General features: G+C 38.9%; 1 protein-coding gene and 1 long non-coding RNA gene across 8 annotated transcripts in view; one reads left to right on the plus strand and one right to left on the minus strand.

The window, feature by feature from the left end:
• The window catches only part of LOC309637585, a 418,822-nt gene that overhangs the window by 113,498 nt on the left and 282,635 nt on the right, over positions 1–22,689 (minus strand). The window lies entirely within an intron of this gene.
• MITF (melanocyte inducing transcription factor) overlaps positions 1–22,689 on the plus strand; it is a 223,566-nt gene that overhangs the window by 41,703 nt on the left and 159,174 nt on the right. Inside the window, exon 1 of one of the 7 annotated variants that reach the window (XM_082412304.1) lies at positions 19,961–21,878. The exons of the other annotated variants lie outside the window; for them this stretch is intronic. The gene's annotated coding sequence lies outside the window, so the exon portion shown is untranslated. Of the gene's footprint in view, positions 1–19,960; positions 21,879–22,689 lie in introns of those variants that run through there. 7 annotated transcript variants of the gene reach the window in all.

Genomic DNA, 22,689 nt, shown 5'->3' on the forward strand with positions numbered 1-22,689 from the left:
TCCTGGGACTCCAGCCCTACTGATTTCGAGGTTTCCAGGAAACTGCATTTTGCCCATCTCCTTTGTGATTGTTTGCCACACCATCCTTTGAGAACCATGGTCTGATATGTATCAACAGGAGAATAAAGATTCAATTTCATTTTCTCCTTTTTGGTTTACTTTCCTCTTGTCTGTCTTTCCTCCTCCTCCCCTTCCCTCAAATATATTAAAACTATTTCAAGAGTTATTCTAATGGCATATATTTTTTATTGTTCATGAAAGCCTTTTGTTAATTTTAGCAATATCACAATTCCATCTTTTCCTTTGTGGTCTATATAAAAGAAGCCATTGGGGAAGAGAGAGAGAGAGAGTATGTGTGTATGTGTGTGTGTGTGTGTGTGTGTAAATACCCACTATTCTTCATAGCAAATCTCCAGGAAGGAACAACATGCTGTTTGTTCTTTTCTCAGGATGAACCATGGCTTTCTTTGCAAAAGTGGGTATTGTCATCAGTGCTTTTCAGCAACTTATGATCCTTCCTTTTTATAAATCCCAGAATTTAGTGCAGACATTTAAAAAGTTTCTAGAGGCTACTTTTTGGGGCGAGTGAAGGGAATCAGAATTCTTGGAGCAATCATTTCGAGGATTTTCTGGGATCTCAGAATAGGCAGTAAAGACTCCCTCAGTGTATAGTGTCGAGGACTTTGAGGTCTCTAAGTGTAGGAAACAGTCATAAAACTAGAGGTTTTAATGGATTTTTAGAAATAGGAAGTTTTTAACCAAAAGTATTCCTGACAGGTGAATTGCCTCACTTTCTCCCCCATATTAGAGAAATTCCTTTGTTGAGAAGCTGAACTAAGATTGTCTCCACTTTAATCCACGGTAAATAACTCGTTGGATTTCAAGAGATTAGGAATTTTCCAGGTGACTTGGATGGATGCTTCTAAAGGTATATTAGTCCAGACAATGATTTTAGGGACAGATTCTTCTTTATAAAAGGATTTTTTTAGCCTAGGAAAATCATAACTTAAGTATTATAAAGTTAAGAAAATGTGGTGGTGGTTTCTTCTGAAGTGTCAGATCCAAGGTATGCTTTCTCTTGGAGACCCTCAGGTCAATCTCAGGCGTCCTGTATTCCAATCTGGAAAGGTTGGCCTGGATTGTGGGCTCCAGCAGCTAACTGTTTTTTGTTTGTTTGGACTGGTTAATACAAGTGAGAGTCTGTTATTTTTGCCTATGTGCTGCGGTTGGATTTTTTTTTTCCCCAAGTGGTACAAACGTCTTATCTTCCCGCTGTGTCTCTTCCATGAAAGCTTTGCGCTGGCAGAGAAGCCCTGGCTGCAGAGCTGGGCTGATAGACGTGGCACTGAGTATAATTCGGGTTATTCTGAGAGGGGCTTGAACGTTCTTCATGAGGGCTGAGGCTGGCTGGCTGAGTGGCGGTGATGTGCTGGGACACTTGTGTCCTGAAATAACAGCAGCGGCAGCAGCAACAATTTAATAGCAGTAGCTGGCTGATCATTTATTGATGCTTCCACTGTGCCAGGCACTGTAAGTGCCTTCCATGCATTATCTCATTTAAATTGGCAATAGTCCCATCAGCTAAGCACCATCTTTAATCTCCATTTTATAGATAATCATCTCAAAGACAGGAGACTAGTAAGAAGTAGAAGTGGAACTTGAACTCTGATCTCTTGGGTGCGCACATGTGTGCATTTAACAGCCACATTGCATTCTCTCTGACTGAAGTACACATTGTTACCGGCTTTTTTTTTCCCTCCCCTTAAATCACATCATAGTTTTTTCTAAGTAATTCGTACTTAGTAATCTAGGAACTGAAGACCCTCTTTCCTTATTTTTCATGAGTTGAGGTTTTGAGTGAGTGAGAAAGTTCAACCTTGGGAAACTGAGCCTGAGCATGGACATTCAACCTGAGACCATGTCCATTTACTGAATGCTGGGATAAAAGGAATCTTGGGGCGGGGGAAGGGTTGGGAGGGTTGGGTAAGAGAGAAAGAGATAGGTGGACACATCCAGGGTGATTTTTATCTTCTTAGAGGAGCAAGAGGGATAGTAAATATAATTTAAGAACTAGAGTTCAGAGGTCAGCCAGGTAATAATGCCGTAGGATGCTTTATGAAAAAAAAAAGTTGTGTCATCAAGTAAATTTGGTAAACTACCTTCTAACATCCAATTGGAGGGCGTCAACAACCAAAGCACCCATAGCACCTAACACTTTATTGAGTGCTTCCTGTGTGCACTTTATATATACCAATGCTATAAGGTAGGTATTATTTTGATCCCAATTTCACAGATGAAGAAAGGTTATCCTGCTATTGTGTGGCAGAGCTGGGATCCTAACCAAGGCAGTATGGCCTCAGATACTGGACTCCTACCTACTAGTGCCTCTTTTGTGACATCTACTGAGCACGTATATATGTGCCAGGCCCCAGTCTTAGTTCTTATTTATGCTTACTTTTTAAACTTCTCAAGCATCATAGTGTGCATCAACATATTAAAGGTTCTGAAATGTCCAGCAATCAACACATTTGTTTATCTTTGTCCAGTTTTTCTCAGATTTACTTGACTACAGAATTCTCCTGTCTTTGGAGGGGAGGAGGAGTGAAAGGAGAATATCTGCCTATGTGCACTTGGGGAAATGATGAGCAGGAGAATCATTTTATTCTGACTTTGCTTCCTCCCAAACGCAGGTTTGAGACATGATTTATTTTCAAAACAGAGCAGATTCACTGAGAGTCTGGCCTCATTCTATAACTGCCCAGTGTCTGGTGACCTTCATCAGGGCTCCATCTTGCTGACCCCGGGGCATGAATACCTGCTTCTCTCTACTTTATGGGAATCTTGACAGTAAATGACTGTGAAGCTCTTTGAGCTCCTTAGAAGAAAGAAGCTATTGAAGTCCAAGGTCTTTGTAATGTCATGTCAAATATCCAGGGTTCCTTCATTTTGGTTAACATGGAAAAATGAGTGTATGTCCTAGCAGGACAGATTAAGTAGTGTTCGCTTACTCAGGGGAGGGAAGGAGATATATCTGGAAAATGTTTACTGCTCCCTGGAGTCAAATGTTCAGGCTCTTATAGGCGGCACGGAGATGATTGCTCACAACACTTAAGTAACATTAATGTTGAGTTCCCTATAAGACTGTGGGAGCCATAGAATTATTTGTGTTTTCTTACTCTTTTGAGGTACAAATATCTGAGGCCAGAGACCCAAATGCATACATCTGGGCATACATGCTTGGAAGTGTACACTATTTTAAAAGTGTTGCTTTAGCATTAGAGTTTGATCGGTATATCAGGTAAAAATCCGTTCAGTTGTAAATGACATAAAATCCAGCTCGAGCAAGAAAGGAGATTTACTGGTTCATTGAGGTGAAGAGTGCAGGTCCTTTCAGGGTTGGTTTGAACTTCAGGGTTGTTTTGACTGAGAGGCCTGGTGTTAGTATCATGGGTCTTGCTTCTGGTACCGTACACTGCGCCTTCACGGTGACGTGTCACCTTTAGTCTGTTTTTGGTTCTACCTCGTGTCCAGATTTCTACCAGATATTCCTGAGGCCGCTTGTCCCTTCCACATCCAGAGAGAGGGAGTGAGAGAGGTTGAGAGATCAGATATATTTCTGGAGGCTCTTTCAGAACAGCAAGGAAGAAGATCAAACCTTTCTTATTAACCAGACTTAAATCGTGTTCCCGTTCATGAGCCAGTGCCTCTGATGAGGGAATGGGTTTAGGCTGATTGGCATAGACAATGGCGCCATGTTCTACTCCTAGATTCTAAGGTGGCGTGAGCTTTGCCAAGGAGGTATGGAAAATAAGATGGTTTCCAGAGTAAGTGAGAATGGATACAGATTTAAACTTTTGAGACTCATGGCACAACTTACCTGACTCTTTTCTCTTATACACTCATGTGAACAGTTACATGTAAAACTGGCCAGTTAATGAATAAAAGACCTAGATCAAGATTTAACTTCTAAAGGATTTAGTTTCAAGCTTCTCTCTTTCTTAGTAGTACAGGCTACACCAGACCAAACTCACAGATTCTCTTCCTTTTAGCTTGTTGGAAAGTGTTGGTGTTTTAGTTTTGAATTTGTAAAGCATTAAATTGAGTTTCTGTCTGGCCAGTGGTTTTCTTTTTTTTTGCCAGTGGTTTTCTATACCAAATGCATTTTGGATGAGTGAATCTGAGGTTTCATTAAGGAAGTATAAATTACCCTAGCTTTATTACTCTCTTCTTTGTATTAATCTCAGCATGACTTCTGACATTGAACTCCTGCTTCTGACATTGAACTCCTGCTTCTGACATAGAACTCCTGCTTCTGACATTGAACTCCTTGCTTCTGACATTGAACTCCTGTTTTACTAAGTAAAGGATATCTGTTTCCACATTGGTGTCCTAGATGCCTGACATTACATTTTATTCCATAAAATTTATGCCACTGATAAAAAGAAAATCATTAATATTGAGAGGCATAAATTCCAAGACTGATGGTAGTAGTCAGAAGTGGATTGAGTGCTGACTGTGTGACAGGAAAGCACTGTGCTAAGTGCTTTATCTGCATTGTTCTGTTTGTTCATCACAACAGCCCTGGGAGGTGCTGTTATTACTTCCATTTTATAGATGGGGAAACTGAGATTAAATAATATACACAAGGTCACATAAACAGGAATTTGTGGAACCAAAACACAGATCTCTTTGACTCTGAGTCTTGTCCTCTTAATCACTATTCCCTCCACTATCAAAGCCAGGATATTTAGATGTATCTGCTCCATCTAATGTTAAGTTTGGAATTCCTGGGAAGTTGCATTATGTCTTTAAATCCTTCTGAAGTTAGTGCTTCTATATTCTAGTAGTGGTAGAGAATTGAAAAAGAGCATTTACTAGCATGGATCTTGGAAAAACCTGACCTAAGAGTCTTTCATGAAAAATGTGCATTTTCCCTGATAGCCAAAACAGTTTTGAAAAGGGACAGAGTTGGAGGACTCACACTTCCTGATTTCAAAGCTTATTACAAAGCTACAGTAATTTAAACAGTATGGTACGGACATTAAGACACACAAATAGACCAGTGGAATAGAATAGAGAGCTCAGAAGTAAATCCTTATGTATATGGTCAGATGATCTTTGACAGGGGTGCCAAAACCACAAAATGGGGAAAGGACAGTCTCTTTAACCAATGGTGTTGGGAGATATCCATATACAAAAGAATGAAGTTGGGCCCTTATCTTACACCATATACAAAAAATTAACTCAAAATGGATTAAGATCGAAATATAAGATCCAAAACTATAAAACTCCTAAAGGAACATGGTGGAAAAGCTTCATGACATTGGACTTGGCAATGATTTCTTGGATATGACTCCAAAAGCACAGGTAAGAAAAGGAATGATAGACTAGTGAGACTACATCAAACCTAAAAACTTTTGTGCATCAAAGGACTTAATCAATAGAGTGAAAAGGTAAGCTGTGGAATAATAGAAAATATTAGCAAATCATATATCTGATAGGGGTTAATCCAGAATACATAAAGAACGCCTCAACTCAACAACAAAAAATCAACTCAGTTAAAAAATGGGCAGGGGTTTCCCTGGTGGTCCAGTGGTTAAGACTCTGCCCTCCCAATGCAGGGGGCCTGGGTTCGATCCCTGATCAAGGAACTAGATCCTGCATGCCGCAACTAAAGATCCTGTGTGCCGCAACGAAGATCCCGCACACAGCAATGAAGATCACACATGCTGCAACTAAGACCCGGTGTAGCCAAATAAATAAATAAATAAATAAATATTTTTAAAAAATGGGCAAAGGACTTGAATAGACATTTCTCCAAAGATGACATACAAATGACCAACAAGGATGGGAACAGGTGTTCAGCATCATTAATCATAAGAAAAATGCAAATGAAAGCCACAATGAGATATCACCTCTCACCTATTAGGATGGCTATTATTAAACAACAACAACAACCAACCAACCAGCCAACCCAGCCAAAACAAACAAACAAATAAACAACTCAGAAAATAATGAGTGTTGGCAAGGATGTGAAGAAATTGGAAACCTTGTGCACTGTTAGAAGGGATTGTAATATGGTGCAAGTGCTGTGGAAAACAATATAGTGGTTCCTCAAAAAATTAAAAATAGAACTACCATATGATTCAGCAGTTCCACTTCTGGGTACGTATCCAAAATAACTGAAAGCAAGGTCTCGAAGAGATATTTTCACACCCATTATTCACAACAGCCAAGAGGTGGAAGCAACTCACGAATATCTATTAATGGATGAATGGATAAACATAGAATGGAATATTATTTAGCCTTAAAACTGAAGGAAGTCTGTTACATGCTGCAGCCTTAATGGACATTATGGTATATGAAGTGAGCCAGTCAGAAAAAGGCAAATATCGTATGGTTCCACTTATATGAGGTCCCTAGAGTAGTCAAATTCATAGAAACAGAAAGTAGAAGGGTGGTTGCCGGGGGCTGGGGGAAGGGGGGGGGAAAGGGGAGTTTTTTAGTGGGTATTGGGTTTCAGTTTTGCAAGATGAAAAAGCTTTGGAGATTGCATAGCAATGTGAATGTAATTAACACCACTAAACTGAACACTTAAAAGATGGTAAATTTTATCATATGTGTTTTTTTAACCAGAATTGAAAAAAAATTGTATTTGTCTCCTGGTACTAATTTAACTACTTAATTGAGTTATTTGAACATCTTACTTCAAGTTGTAAACCATGAGCCTACAGGCTGAATATGGACCACAGACATATTCAGATGGATTCATAATCTTTTTTGGACAAAATATGAATTAGTGGTCAACATTTTTAAAAAATTAGGAAATTTCACATCAAAATCTCTACTTCTAGCTTCTCCTGGAAAACTGGGCCTTGTCCAGTCAACAAATGACTGGAACTGAGGAGTAGCCAACCTCTTTTTAGACAGGGCATGAAGCAGACTACATTTCTCTCATCCCCTATTTTCTTATATCAGGTCCAAGGCCCTCATGTACAGTTGATCCTTGAACACTACGGGGATTAGGGGAACCCACGCTTCTCAATCCATGGACAATCCACATATAACTGCTCCTCTGCATCCGTGGATTCATCCAACCGCAGATGGTGTAGTACAGTAGTATTTACTGTTGAAAAAAAATCTGAGTATAAGTGGACCCATACAGTTCAAACCCATGTTGTTCAAAGGTCAACTGTACGTATACTAACTTCCTGGCCTATTTGTAGGTTTCAAATATTAAACGCCTTAATTCCTAATGCCCTGTGGGTGCTCTGCTGGTCCTATACTAACTAATTAGGGTCTGTCATCTCTAAGTAGCCTATTCTCTTTTAGGTCTGGGAGTTCTGATCTGTCTTTCTGTAGGAGCAATATAGACTCAGTGCTTTTTTTTCTTTTTTTCTTTTGCTATTTCACTTGCAGCAAATGTCCTACAAGTCATGTTCTAAATATAGATGTGTTAAATTTCAAATGTGAAAGTTTTTGATGGGTCTGAAGCCAGTTTGCTAATCAGGGCAAATGCTATGATTGGCGCCAGTGTTTACAGACCCTGGGGGTATTGTGAAATCCACCCTCGCCACTGTGATTCAGCTCTGGGGTGGAAAGAAGCTCCTTGACCCCTGAAGAGTTCCCTAAGTTGTTTTTCTTCTTAACAGTGTGGTGGTTAGTTGAATGTCATAACTTAGAAAAGAAAAATATATGTTCCTTAGTTCATTTTACTAGTGCTGGATTAACAGTACAGTGATAAATCATTTTTGCAAGCAAAAACAAATCATTTTTTTCTGAATTTTTTTTATGTGCCATCAGTAAGTAAATGCCTGTCTATAGAAAGAAATCCAGAGACCCCAGGGACTGCCTCTTCATATGAAGTTAAAAATAGTTACTTGTGCAAAATGTAAAAATCTTGGCTATTTGAAAGTTCAGACTGGCCAAATTTTTTATCTTGTATCTTTTAAATCTAATTACTTACTCTTTCCAGGTAGGGCTAGTGCTGTCCATTTGTTAAGTAGCAGCAAAATACTGGAGAAGCAGCAGTTTCAAAAAATTTTCAAAGCTACATAGTGCATGACATTCACGTGTGTGTGTGTATGTATGAGGCGTTATTAGAAATGCCTGTATGTTTCATGATGGGTCTATTTCATTTGTGTAGTAGAACTTGGAAAATGCATTTTCATGCATTGAATAATAGTGACCAACAGTAGAGGAGGGCTTAGTTTCCAGTACTGGTGGAGTAGAGGTATTTGGATAATTTTCTGGTAATGAGACTTGGGTAATTAAGTTGCTGTGCCCTGAGAGTTACTCCTTAAAGGGGAGCCTGATGCTCTCAGTCCTTATCTTCACTTGCCAGAAGTTGAGGCTGTCATCTAGCGAAGTTGGTGTCTGAAATGAGATATGACTGTAGTTGATCCCATCACTCTCTGGTGCAGAATTTTTCAAGATGAGCAGCGGATCAGAGAAATCAAACAAAACAAGCCAGTTGAACCAAACTGTGCTTTGCTAGCTGAAGGGACCTGAAAGTGAACAAAGTGACAGGCATTTGGAGTTGCTTTCCCAAATTTGGTTTTGCTGCTTTTATCCATTAAATTGGTCAACAGCAGCACTCACTGGTAAAAACAGGAACAACAGACTCAAGTTTTGCTGTCAGCTATTACAGTGATGTTCTCTCTTTTTTCTTGCCCCTCTCTTCTCCTCCTCCTTCCTTTCTTTGATCCTTCTCTCCCTCCCTCCCTTCCTAAGTTCAATTTTCTTTATAAAAATTTTTTTTAATTCCAAAGGAATAATAACATAAAGAAAAATTTGTTAATCTTCCTCCTCGCCATCCCGAATCCTGCCCTACTAAAGAAATCAATATTAATAATTTGTTTTGGATCAACAATCATTCCCTTGCTCACGCAAACAGGATCTGTAGACAGAGAAATTTATTTGTTTGAATTTTTACAAAAATGGACTCATGTTGTATACTGTTACTTTCTTTATTCTCCTGACGCTATTTTGTCGCCATCTCTCCAAATCAAGACATTAAGCTAAAAATCGTTATTTTTAATGTGGAAATATTTCATAGTATGATTTTATCATTTCTTCATATAATCCCCTGTTGATTGATTCTGTTTACAGATTCCTCCCCACGCCCCCACTAAAACAAATAGTTTTGCTTATTTTAACTGCATTTTTTTTTAAATGATGATGAAAGCTTGGTGGTATTCACATTGCTTAATTTGTGTCATGCTTTATTTATTTATTTATTTATTTATTTATTTATTTATTTATTTATTTATGGCTGTGTTGGGTCTTCGTTTCTGTGCGAGGGCTTTCTCTAGTTGCGGCGAGCGGGGGCCACTCTTCATCGCGGTGCGCGGGCCTCTCACTGTCACGGCCTCTCTTGTTGCGGAGCACAGGCTCCAGACGCGCAGGCTCAGTAATTGTGGCTCACGGGCCTAGTTGCTCCACGGCATGTGGGATCTTCCCAGACCAGGGCTCGTACCCGTGTCCCCTGCATTGGCAGGCAGATTCTCAACCACTGCGCCACCAGGGAAGCCCTGCATATTTTTTTGAAAAGCCTTTATGCTGTGTGATATTTGAAGAGGACGCTTAAAGGGCTTTTTGTTTTTCATTGTGCATCTATTTATTTTCTATACAGTTTCATCTGGTTTTATGAGTTTAAGTCTTTAGCTTTTCTAATTTGCTGATTTACCTCTCGGAATCTTTGCATTTTGGTTACCTATGTTACAGTGCTGAGTTTCTCACCCTCGGCGCTCTTGTCATTTGGGGCCAGGTAGTTCTTTGTTGGGGGTTCCATCCTGTGCACCATAGGCTATTTAACAGCATCTCTGGCCTCTACCCCTCAGATTCCAGTAGCATGCCAACCCCCGCTCAAGTTGTGAAAAATGTCTCCAGGCACTGCTAAATGTTCCCCAAGTGGCAACAGGGCGAGAACCACTGCTGTAATGTAGAGTGTATATAAAGTATGTGGCAGAGCTTTATTTCCCTTATAGGTTCATCTGTACTTGACAACATGAGTCTCCTGTTACATAGTATTGTTAGAAATTAATTTCAGGACTTCCCGGGGGGGTCCAGTGGTTAAATCTCTTCACTCCCAAAGCAGGGGCCATGGGCTCGATCCCCGGTCAGGGAAGATCCTGCATGCTGTGTGGTGTGGCCAAAAACAAAAGGGGAAATTAATTTCTATCTTGGGTTCCAAATAATTTGGAGTGAACCTCAGTTGGCTCATGTATACAAGACAGCCTTGGACTGTTCTTTAGCTTATGCCATTTTGGTGTCGTACGGTGGTGTGTTGACATAGGGCCCTCGCTTGTAAGCCACGCTATTTTCTTTTTTTTTTAACATCTTTATTGGGGTATAATTGCTTTACAATGGTGTGTTAGTTTCTGCTGTATAACCAAGTGAATCAGCTATACGTATACATATATCCCCATATCTCCTCCCTCTTGCGTCTCCCTCCCACCCTCCCTATCCCACCCCTCTAGGTGGTCACAAAGCACCGAGCTAATCTCCCTGTGCTATGCGGCTGCTTCCCACTAGCTATCTATTTTACATTTGGTAGTGTATATATGTCCATGCCACTCTTTCACTTTGTCCCAGCTTACCCTTCCCCCTCCCCGTGTCCTCAAGTCTATTCTCTACGTCTGCGTCTTTATTCCTCTCCTGCCCCTAGGTTCTTCAGAACCATTTTTTTTCTTTGAAGATTCCATATATATGTGTTAGCATATGGTATTTGTTTTTCTCTTTCTGACTTACTTCACTCTGTATGACAGACTCTAGGTCCATCCACCTCACTACAGATAACTCAATTTCGTTTCTTTTTATGGCTGAGTAATATTCCATTGCATATATGAGCCATGCTATCTTAATCAGATAGTTTGAGTATTTCTTGGCCACGGTTGGGGTGACACCTACTCAAATTAGGGAAGCATGGGAACGAGACGGGAATGCTGTTTGAGTCTTACATCATTTTATTCCACTAGGATTTAGGTACATCTTATGGTGCACAAGGTCCTGCCTGTGGCCCTCCAGATATTTTATGTGTGTGGGAGGCAGTGGCACCCGTGGAGCCAACCACGAGCTGCCCCTCCTTGTCCATCTTCTACAGAGTCTCCCTAACTTCTGACCTTGGGCAAAATAGCCCCAATTGGGAGGATCACGGGGGAGCTCCCTATTTTCCACATATTCTATAATTTTTCTCTGCAAAGAGATGCATTGTGTAGTGCTTTAAGTAGCTTCCCATTTTACAAGTGACTATTTATGGATGATTTATTGAATTAACAGGGTGTCTGTTACTATACCTGAACAAGGCTGGGCATCAGGCCCTTAATCAGAAATGTGGCCCCTTAGTGTGAAGTATTGTTTTTTGTGTGTTTGGTTTTTTTTGTTTTTTTTTTTTACAAAAAGTCAGATGGCCTAGTGTTAGTTTGACTTAGTGCCTTTTTCAGATAGGTGATTATAAGGATTACTGATGTTTCTGTGCACTGGAGAATAAGCCATGTGCATCTCCCTTCTTTTGCCTTAGTAATGAGCTAAGATGACTGAGATTTGATTCTCACGTCCTTGGTTGGCGTTTTAGTTGTGCTAGCTTTTTTTGGTCAAGGTAATAGACAAACATTAAAATTTACATGCATTTTAAAAAGTTGTAATGTCATCCAGACTGCTTTGCATCTGTGATTTATTTATTTATTTATTTATACACACACCTATAACCTCCCGCGCACCCACAGACACCCATGTGGCTATTACCCAGATCAAGAATTAGAACGATTCCAGAACTATGGAAGGTTCTCCCGTGTCCTTCTCAGCCAGTAACCACCCCCCAGAAGAAAAACCATCAGTCTGACCTCTATCACTCTGACTTAGTTTTACCTATTCTTGAACTTCATGTAAATGGAATCATTTGTATTTGTTCCTTTGCCTCTTCTTAAGAAAGCCTGATATAGAACACTTCAATTAAAAAAAAAAAACTATGTAATCACTCTTCATATTATAAAAAGATCACCTTTGGTTTTAAAAAAATAGTGAATTTTCCTTTCTTGTTTAAAAAATCAATCTGTTCATAAAATTCAAATGTATGTACATAGCATGTATCTTAAATCAATCTTACATATTTCAAATACACATAAAATTATAAGGATATGATACATATTTTTAGATTATCTGTGATTTCTCTTAATATCAAGTATGCTTTTTATTTTTATATTTATTTAAAAATTTTTAATTTCATATTGGGGTATAGTTGATTTACAATGTTGTGTTAGTTTCAGGGGTACAGCAAAGTGATTTAGTTATACATATTCATATATCTATTCTTTTTCAGATTCTTTTCCCATATATGTTATTACAGAGTATTGGGTATAGTTCCCTGTGCTGTACAGTAGGTTGTTGGTTATCTATTTTATATAAAGTAATGTGTATCTGTTAATCCCAACCTCCTAATTTATCCTCCCCACCACCTTTCCCCCTGGTAACCATAGTTTGTTTTCTAAGTCTGTGAGTCTACTTCTGTTTTGTAAATAAGTTCATTTGTATCACTTTTTAGATTCCACATAGAAGTGATATCACATGATATTTGTCTTTCTCTGTCTGAATTACTTCACTTAGTATGACAATCTCTAGGTCCATCCATGTTGCTGCAAATGGCATTATTTCATTCTTTCTTATGGCTGAGTAATATTGCACTGTATATATGTACCACATCTCCTTTATCCATTCATCTGTCAATGGACATTTAGGTTGCTTCCATGTCTTGCCTATTGTAAATAGTGCTGCAGTGAACATTGGGGTGTATGTGTCTTTTCGAATTATGGTTTTTTGTGGATATATGCCCAGGAGTGGGATTGCTGGATCAAATGGTAGCTCTATTTTTAGTTTTTTAAGGAACCTCCATACTCTTCTCCATAGTGGCTGTATCAATTTACATTCCCACCAACAGTGTAGGAGGGTTCCCTTTTCTCCACACCCTCTCCAGCATTTATTGTTTGTAGACTTTTTGATGATGGCCATTCTGACTGGTGTGAGGTGATACCTCATTGTAGTTTTGATTTGCATTTCTCTAATAATTAACGATGTTGAGCATATTTTCATGTGCTGTTGGCCATCTGTACGTCTTCTTTGGATAAGTGATTTCTCTTTATTTTTGCTCATGTGCATACCATACCAAATTATATAGGACAGGGGTCCCTTACATCATAAATCACATAAAATCCTTTGTTTAGAAACACAATTTTAATTTTCCGTTGTTATTTTTGAAGGCTGGATTTAGTTGGTATTCCTTCAAGGAGTATGGCAGTAATTCTTTTTGATGGAAAAAGGGGATATGATCTGACAGGATTTTTTCTTTCAGTGCCTGTGAGGAATCTTTTGAAATAGTTTTCCAGGTAGTAAAACGTTTAATGCCGTTTGGATGCACTGTAGTTTGTGAAGCTGACAAGCAACATCTCTTTGGAGTGGTTGTGAAACAAATCCTGGGACAGATTGACTTGTTACTTAGTCCACATCTGTTGCCTAGGCAAAAACTAAACATTTCAAAATACTTGGGCAAATGCCACCAGCAAGTGATGCCTGGGGATTACGCTATTAAAGCAGAAGCACCAAGACCACATTTAGATGATAAAGGTTGCAGAAACAATATCCACTTAGTAAGAGATTTTTATTGTAGGTTTTCTGAGTCTAATATACGGTAAATGCATTAGCAAAGAGAAAGTCTTGTACTCTAAGTTTAGAAATTATGTTTACTTGCAATAGGCAGCAGTTTGCATTGTATTTTGGTCTAAAGGGTATACCCCTTATTATTTGGCTTTCATCAAAGCAATTTAGTGCCACATGTGAATGAAAACTGGGTTAGATCTGTCGTAGTAGCTGAAGGTTAGGGTGACACAGGGAAACATAAAATGCCAATCTTTGTGCCTAAGTGTTTTTTTTTTTTAACCTATGTTCTCACATTCTTTTTGTTTTTTTTGACACTAATTTGTACTGCTTTTTCTCTTACTAATGGTAAGAGGGCTTTAGTTGGTTTTTTTAATGTATAACATAACACATTGATTTTTTTCCCCCTTTATTTATTTATTTATTTAAGTTTTTGGCTGTGTCGGCTCTTAGTTGCAGAACACAGGATCTTCGTTGAGGCATGCGGGATCTTTTGTTGGTGGCTTGTGGGCTCTTTGTTGCAGTGCGTGAGCTTCTCTCTAGTTGTGGCACGCGGGTTTTCTCTCTCTAGTTGTGCTGCGCGGGCTCCAGAGTGTGTGGGCTCGGTAGTGTGCAGCACACGGGCTCTCTCATTGAGGTGCCCGAGCTCAGTAGTTGTGGCGCGCGGGCTTAGTTGCCCCGCGGCATGTGGGATCTTAGCTCCCCAACCAGGGATCGAACCCGTGTCCCCTGCATTGGAAGGCGGATTCTTTACCACTGGACCACCAGGGAAGTCCCTCATATTCACAGACGTATTTGTTGTCTGGTTGGTGATATCTACAAATCATATAAAGGAATATTTATTATAGCATCTCCTATTATACTAAGGATGATTCATTACATAATTTTGGGGAGTGAATAGGTTATAGGAAAAAAAAAAAAAGATTCTTTTGGCCAAACTGGAAGGATTTTCTATTTTGTTGGACTCAGTGGGAGGAAAAAAAAAATCCTGTTGCAGATTTATGTATTTGAAGGGGTACAGGTCATGATAGTTGAGAAATTAGGAATTCAGGGAGCCTCTTTGATTCTTTTCTGTTTTCATGAATTCTCATGATCTAACATCATCCTCTTTGGCTGTAAGTGACATTTATTTTCAGTCTTGATTTTGAAATGCTGTTACTTTAATTATATATATTGTGAAAAATAATATAATTCCCCATAGATGACTTGATTGTCAAAGTCATTTCTTCTGCCCATCTTGGTGGAAATACTCAGTATTTTTTCATCTATAACCAAGGTTATCTTTATCTTTATGAGCTGTCAGTGGTGTGGTGACATATGTAGTGATGCAAATCTGGGACTCCCAATGCTGTGGGTTAGAGATTACAATAAAAATACAAAAGTGAATTTCAGAAGCAACATGCATTTTAGATTTTCCAGAAGGCTTTAAACAGATTATAGGTAAAGTGTTGACTCATAGTTTTAGTTTTTAATCAATCTGTATCTTGATTGAAAAGGAAAGACCCTCCAGAACTTTATTGTCTTCATTGCATTCGAATCCCAGTTCTATGACTTACTGAGTCGGGAACTGTTAATGGGCCCAGTTTATGCCTCTAGCTGACCTGGCTCTGCCTCAGTTTCCGCATTTGTAAAGTGGGGCTACTGCTGCCCATATGACCCAGTTGTTGGGAAGATTAAAAGCCCAACTAATTTTCAACATACTAGCCCAGTTCCTGGCTCCATAATAGTTGATACTTTTATTATTTTTATGCTAAGAACACTGTGTTGTATTAGTGGAAGCCAGGCAGACTTTATTCAGTTCCTGTTATATCACATATCAGCTGCATGGGATCTCGGCCAGGTCACTTAACTGACTCTGAGTCTCAGTTTCCTCGATTGTAAAATAGGAATCCTAATATTTACCATTCACAGTTGTGAAGAAAAACGGTAATATATTTATAGTGCATAGCATAGGTCTTGGCACGTCATAAGCTTTCAGCAAATGATAGCTGCTGTTGTCATTATGGTTTTTGGTATTATCATTTTTATTATTATTTGATGTGTCTACATCGCAAAATTTCTGCTGCCATTTCCATAGCCCAGCTACTGTTATCTCTCTCTGGATTATTGTAATAGCCCTTTAACCCTTCTCTCAATGTTGGGATAAAGACTCTAGATCATGATCTGTTCTTTGCCTACCCCCCTACCTCCCGCCCCCATTTTCCCACATTGCTTTCCCATAAATCTTTCTGTGCTTTGACTACCACGGACTTTGTTCATTTCTTCCAATATGTTATGCTACTTCTTTGCACAGGGCCTTTGCATATGCTGTTTTTTTTCTCCTTGAAATAGGCCTGACCTCTTTTTCCTTTCCCTTCTACTTCTTCACTTCCCTCCCTATCCCCTCATTAAATACCCTCATAGGTCCTTGTGCTTAATTCTTTAAGTCACTTGTCATGTTAATTATTTTTGTGCTCACTTAATGAATTCCATGCCCCTCCCCCCCCCACCCCCCAGACTATAGGTTCTGAAAGAGTAGAGGTACTGTCAGATTTGGATCACCACTGGGCCTTCATTTAGTTCCCCTCCACACTCGTTTGTTATGGGAGGGAGGGAATGACTGGATGCATGACTGAGATGGGAATAGAAAATAACTGGGTAACAGTTGAGGAAATAGACGAGGTAGTGGGGTGTGAGGCTCATCACTGGGGAATGCAGAAACAGGCGTATTAGCTCATGGTCTGGCACGCCGCAGAGGAAGAACGGTGTGTTTGCGCAGGAGGAGAAGCTATGCAAATGAAGAAATGCAGGGAGGAAGGAAGAAGCTTAGCAGGAAATAGTTGTGGAGGACTGGAAAGAGGAAATAACTGAGAAGTGACTTGATAGAAAATTGTGCATTTATTTCCTCTGCTGTAGCTCTTATTTTTCTGGTGTACACATTTGACACCTTTGGTTTTTTTGTTTTTTTGAGTCTGATTTGTAGTAGTCTCTTTTTTTCCCTCCTAGGATGCCATGTCCATTTATTTATACAAACTGATACACCAAAAATGAGCAAACAGACAATGGCAGTGTAGCCTCCATGTTGTTTTCTCTTCCTAGGACAAACTCTTCCTCCCCTTTGTCAGTTTCTTTCCCTGTCTTACTAGTTCTTCTGTCAAAAGTACACTTTTATTTTCTTGTGGTCCTCTACTCTGAAATGGATTTAAATCCCCTTCCCCTGCTCCCCTTACCGTTTATAATGTTTAAAGATTCAACATTGGCGTCTCATTTCAGCTGTTCATGTCACTATAATGAAGTGGAGGGGGGGTGGATTTTTCAGGGCAGAAAGCTCTTCGAGACCACTGTCAGGGGCTGGGTGGTTGCAGGGGGTGAAGAACTAACTGCACACCTCTAAGTTGAGTGTTTTTCTTTTTTAGTCTCTAACCTTTTCTTCTAGCGTTATGTTAAATTAAGATGTAATTCACGGAACATCAAATTCACCATTTTGAAGTATATACTTCAGTGGTTTTTAGTTTGACTTTCTTGTTCAGTCATCACTATTATCTAATTCCGGAACACTTCCATTACCTCCAAAAGAAGCCCTGTACCTTTCAGCAGTTAGTTCCAACTCCCCTTTCTCCTGTCCCCTGGCAACCGTTCATCTACTTTCTGTCTTTATGGATTTGCTTCCTGGATATTTCATATAAATGGCATTATGCAACGTATGGCCTTTTTTTTGTCTGGCTTCTTTCACTTAGCATGAAGTTGTCAAGGTTCATCTTTGTTGTAGCGTGTGTCAGTACTGCATTCCTTTCTGTGGCCAAGTAATATTCCATTGTAGGGCTATTCCACATTTTGTTTATTCATTCCTCAGTTGATGGACATTTGAGTTGCTTCCACTTTTTGGCTGTTATGAGTAATGCTGCTCCAAACATTTGTGTGCAAGTTTTTGTGTTGGAATATATTTTCATTTTTCTCTGGTAGTTACCAACAAGTGGAATTGCTGGGTCATATTGTAACTCTATGTTAAACCTTTTGAAGAACTTTTAGACTGTTTTCCATAGCAGCTATACCATTTTGCATTCCCACTAGCAGTGTACTAAGGTTCTAGTTCCCAGTTTCTCCATATTCTTGCCGACACTTGTTATTTTCAGTTTTTTAAAATTATAGTCATTTTAGAGTGTGTGAAGGGTCTTTATGTCTGACTTTTTACATTGTGGGACTTGATCCTTCCCCCCACCTCCACCACTGCCTCTTTCATTTGGATATTGGTCTTGTCATTTTTATTAGATTTTGAAATGAGCCTTTGCTAAGACTGAGGGAATCTTGAATAGTATTTGAAATACTACCTTATGGTTGGGAAACAACATGCTTAGAGACAGTAACTGGAACAGAAAATAGAAGTTATGGCCTACAAATTAGGATTTTTCCTACCAAACTAAGCCTCAAGTAAATATTCTCATGTATAAATTATAGAAACCTATCATTATACGAAAAAAGTCAAAAAAGAAATTTGGTAATAAAAATTTGTGTCCCTCTTTGGTTTGGTTTCTTTTCCTTGTGTCCTGCCATGGTTTGGTTTCTTTTCCTTTGGTTTCCTTTCTTTCCTTTTTCTTTTTTTTTTTTAACTTTAAATACTTTTTCGGCCGTCATATGCTATTTCCATGATGATTAATAAATTCATTTATAGACTAATCTTGTAAGATCTTTTAAATCCTGTAGAAAAAGCTCTGTTAACATTAGCCAACCCCATTTTTATTCTGTTGTTTCAAGTGGAAACATCATGGCTAAGGGCCCCACATTAAGAAGCTTGAACAACTATAGACTCTTTATCTTCCCATTCATTAGATATAATTTACTATTTAAAAAAATAAAATTACTCAATTTCAGTTGAAGTTTAGCTGTCTTAACCCTTTCTAATATTCTCTATATGGCTTTTCATTGTAAACCCTGAACATGTCAAATCAACAGCAATATATTTTTGTTACTCTCTAGTATAAGATCAACACTATCACCCATAAACATGTAATGAGCACTTCTGTTATGTGTGGAAACTGATCTCTGGTCTTTAGGAACTTAACAGTTGAATACAGAGAACGTTGATGCCAGTAGATATTATGGATGTAAAGCATTTCCTCTTTGATGCAAGAGGCAACTATGATATAATTGACATGGGGATTTTAAGATATCATTTCCAGATTTCATGCAGTAGGGAAACACACTGAACTCTGATTATTCCAGGGAAAGAAAATTAGGAAAAATGTTGGAAGGAGACAAATATTTGTTGACGACCTACTGAATGACAAGCTGTATTTGGAGATTGATTATGTAGAGTATGGTGGGTGAGAGCTCGGGCTCTTGAAATCAGATGGCTTCAATTTGAACCTTGGCTGTGACAACGCTCATTTGTGTGATTATTGGGAAAATGGGAGTGAGTGCCCACAATCCATAAGGGTGTTGTGAGGATTGGAAGGAATCAATTTAAATGACTCCTCTATTCAGTGCCTGGCACATAATGGGCACTCAAATAATGTTTATAGTCTTGTTGTTGTCAGAATTGTTTGTAATTATAGTTATTCTAAATTTAATTATTACGACCATTACTTAAGAAAAGTGGTATTACATACCTTTTTAAATGAGAAAATGAGGCTTAAACAATCAAGAAATTTGCCTATAGCAATGGTTCTCACCTGGGGACGATTTTGACCCCCCAAGAGACATTTGGCAACATCTAGAGAGATGGCTTAGGTTGTCACATCTGGGGTACACGGTGATACTGACATCTAGTGAGTAGAGGCCGAGGATGCTGCAGAACATTCTACAATGCACAGGACAGCCTGTACGACAAAGAATTATCCAGACCAAAAGGTCAGTAGTGCCAAGGTTAAGAAACCCTGGCCAAGAGCCATGGACCTTCTAGGAAGAGGAGTAGGATTTGAACCAACTTTTCTCAATCATATGTTTATATTTGCCCCTTGAAACCATTTCATTTCTTCATGAGAATCCAAGGAGTGAAATAAAGTAAGTTTTGACAAGTCCCTTTAAGATAGTCTAGTGGCTTGGGACTCAAATATGGCTTCATGGAGAGGGTGACAAACCAAGTCCAGAGAAACTGAGATGATTTATTCTTTCACCATTCATTCAGTCATTCATTCATGTATTGATTTGCTATTCATGTTTTAATTCATGTGTTGATCATTAAATTCTCCACACACTTAGTGAGCACCGACTCTGTGCTAAGTAATGGTCTGTATTCTCATGAAACTCCTATTCCTCTAGCCAGACAACTCTCAGAAATGGAAGAGAACATTTCTGAAATGTAGCATAAGAAGTGAAAAAAAAAAAAAAAAAAAGATTCACTATAAGAAAATCTAGCTTATGAAGTTGTCTCATTTGAATCCTCACATTAATCTTTGTTCGTTTATCCATTGACTGCTCAAATGTATGCATGCATGGCATCCTCTTGCTAGGAACTGTGTTAGGTCCTGGCACTGTATACACAAGGAAATCTGCCTTCTGTTGAACTTTGCATAAATCCTTATATAGCCTTCAGAAAGAAATTGCAGGTTTATCATTCTCATTACCAGTAAAAATCTTTTTAGAAACAGGAGCTGTATTGGTCTGTGTTTCAGATGACTCCTGAAATGAGGTTAATGCTTGGAAAAGAATCTTCCTTGGATATTGACTGAGCCTTGTGGTTTACTCTTAATAATTATTTTAGTATGAAAGAGTTTGCTGGGTTTTGTGGGGAGTATCATAAAATACCTAATTTTCCTAAAAAAAAAATGCTTGACTTATAAAAAAAGATTGGAATACAGCAATTCTGTTTTTTAAAAAAGTCTCTATTCTGATAGAAATTCCTTTAATGACAGAAAACAAGTGCACACATGTATACACACACACACACACCCCCTCAAAAAGATAAATCAAAGGCCTTGATTCTTAACAGTTTGTACTTTTATCCCATGAAAAAGCAAGAATTACTACTCATATTATTGTTATTATGAACTTCACTGACCTAATAGCTCTTTTTTTTTTTTTTTAAGTAACCACAAATTTCCCCATAATGAGGAAGAGGCAAACAGTTTCCTTGATGCTGGGAAGTCCCTTTCTTAGAAATGTATATTCATCATGGATGAGCTAGGCTAATTTTTTTTTTGGTTTGTTTGTTTGTGTTCTAATTGAAATAGAAGAAAGAGTTTGTGAGGCAGATATACCCTGTGCTATCCAGAAGGAAGGACTGAGTCAGCACCACAGATCGGTTTCATGGGTCACTCTTGTGTAGTCTGAGCCGTTTAAACAGTTTAAAAGTACATGCACTGAGAGGCTTAATTCTTTACTATGAGACAGCCAACTCTACGATCTTTCTGAAGTTCTAAAAATATATATAACCATTTGTCATGACAGATAGTATTATATTTTGTTCCTTGATCAATTTTTGCCAGTTTGGTTTGTCTCCCCTGCCCCTCACATCAACAATTAATCTCTGAACCCTCTGCACACTTTTGGGGTTGAGGCCCCCCCTTTTTATTCTGGCTCCCCTCAACCCTTTCCCCGTTGTTTACCACTTACATTTTTTCTCTATGATTCTTCCATGTCCAACATTGAAAAAGTTTTTTATGTTTAAATCTCTTTAAAAAATACACATTAGCACTTGATATTTTTGTGTTTATTTTTTAACTGAAATTTTGGAAAGTTTACGTACACAAGCGCACTTAAGAGTTGATAGTTTCAGGGCTTCCCTGGTGGCGCAGTGGTTAAGAATCCGCCTGCCAATGCAGGGGACACGGGTTCGAGCCCTGGTCGGGGAAGATCCCACATGCCACAGAGCAACTAAGCCCGTGCGCCACAACTACTGAGCCTGCGCTCTAGAACCCACTGAGCCACAACTACTGAGCCTGAGTGCCACAACTACTGAAGCCCGTGTGCCTAGAGCCCACGCTCCGCTGCAAGAGAAGCCACCGCAATGAGAAGCTCCCACTCACTGCAACTAGAGAAAGCCCGCGCACAGCAACGAAGACCCAACGCAGCCAAAAATAAATTAAAAAAAAAAAAAAGAAGAAAAAGAGTTGATAGTTCCAAAATGTGGTTTGTGTTTGTAGTATATGAGGGCAAGATTTTTCATTTGGCACTAATGCGTATCCTCGTGAATTCGTTTTCTTCTGCTTTTCTAGAGCCTCTGAAGGCTCTCAGAGGGGCCCCGAGAGGCAGAGACCATCCTGAGGGAGGGAGTTCTGAGTCCAAGGAGAACCACGGGTGTTGGCTGACTTGTGGTAAGCCCAGCATGATGTAGTCCTAAGACTTCACCATGCAAATCTTGTCCCTTGAATTTGAAAAGCTGTGAAACAATTTTGTTCTACTCATTAGAAGAGTGAAACCATGGTGGGGTATATGTGGAGGTCTTACAGCTGTAGTACACGTGTACTGCTAGTGATTCTAAATCTAGTTTTCAAAGAAAGCTTGCCAATTTCTGGATGTCTTATAGAGACAGATGTTACAGGAATCACTCTCTGACTTTCACGCTTGTTATATTTAAGCTAACAAGAAACTGAGTCTATAAAATGACATAATTTTGTCTTGTACTTTTTTCTCACCTGATAATTTCCTTTTGCCGTCTTAGCTAACCAGTTCAAATTAGAAAAATAATTCCTCTATTGCCACATGTTTCTTAACATCCTCTCCACTTTTTCCTGATTTGAGATACTTTGTCTTGTTAGATAGAAACTAGAATTTTAAAGTAATATTTTAACAAATATTCACTATTTTACCTAAAATTTTGAAGATAACTTGGTATTTTTAAGGCACTTCAGCTAAAAACAAGAAGCTCTCTACAGTCCCCACTAGCTCTGATTATTTAAAGATTTGTTCTCTTTTTCTGGGGTGGAGGGAAAAAGAGTGAGGCCTTCCCTGACCACCTGATGTTATACTAAATCACAGCTACCTGTTGGTTTCTTTCATAGTGATTAAGAACATCCGTGAGCACGTATTTTCATCATTTGCTTATTTGCTTGTTTATTGTCATCTTTTCCACTAGACAGTACATGCTATAAGGGCAAGAAGAATATTCATTTTGTTCACTATACC

This window comes from Balaenoptera physalus (genome assembly GCF_965194825.1).
Source record: "Balaenoptera physalus genome assembly, chromosome: 11".
NCBI lineage: Eukaryota > Metazoa > Chordata > Mammalia > Artiodactyla > Balaenopteridae > Balaenoptera > Balaenoptera physalus.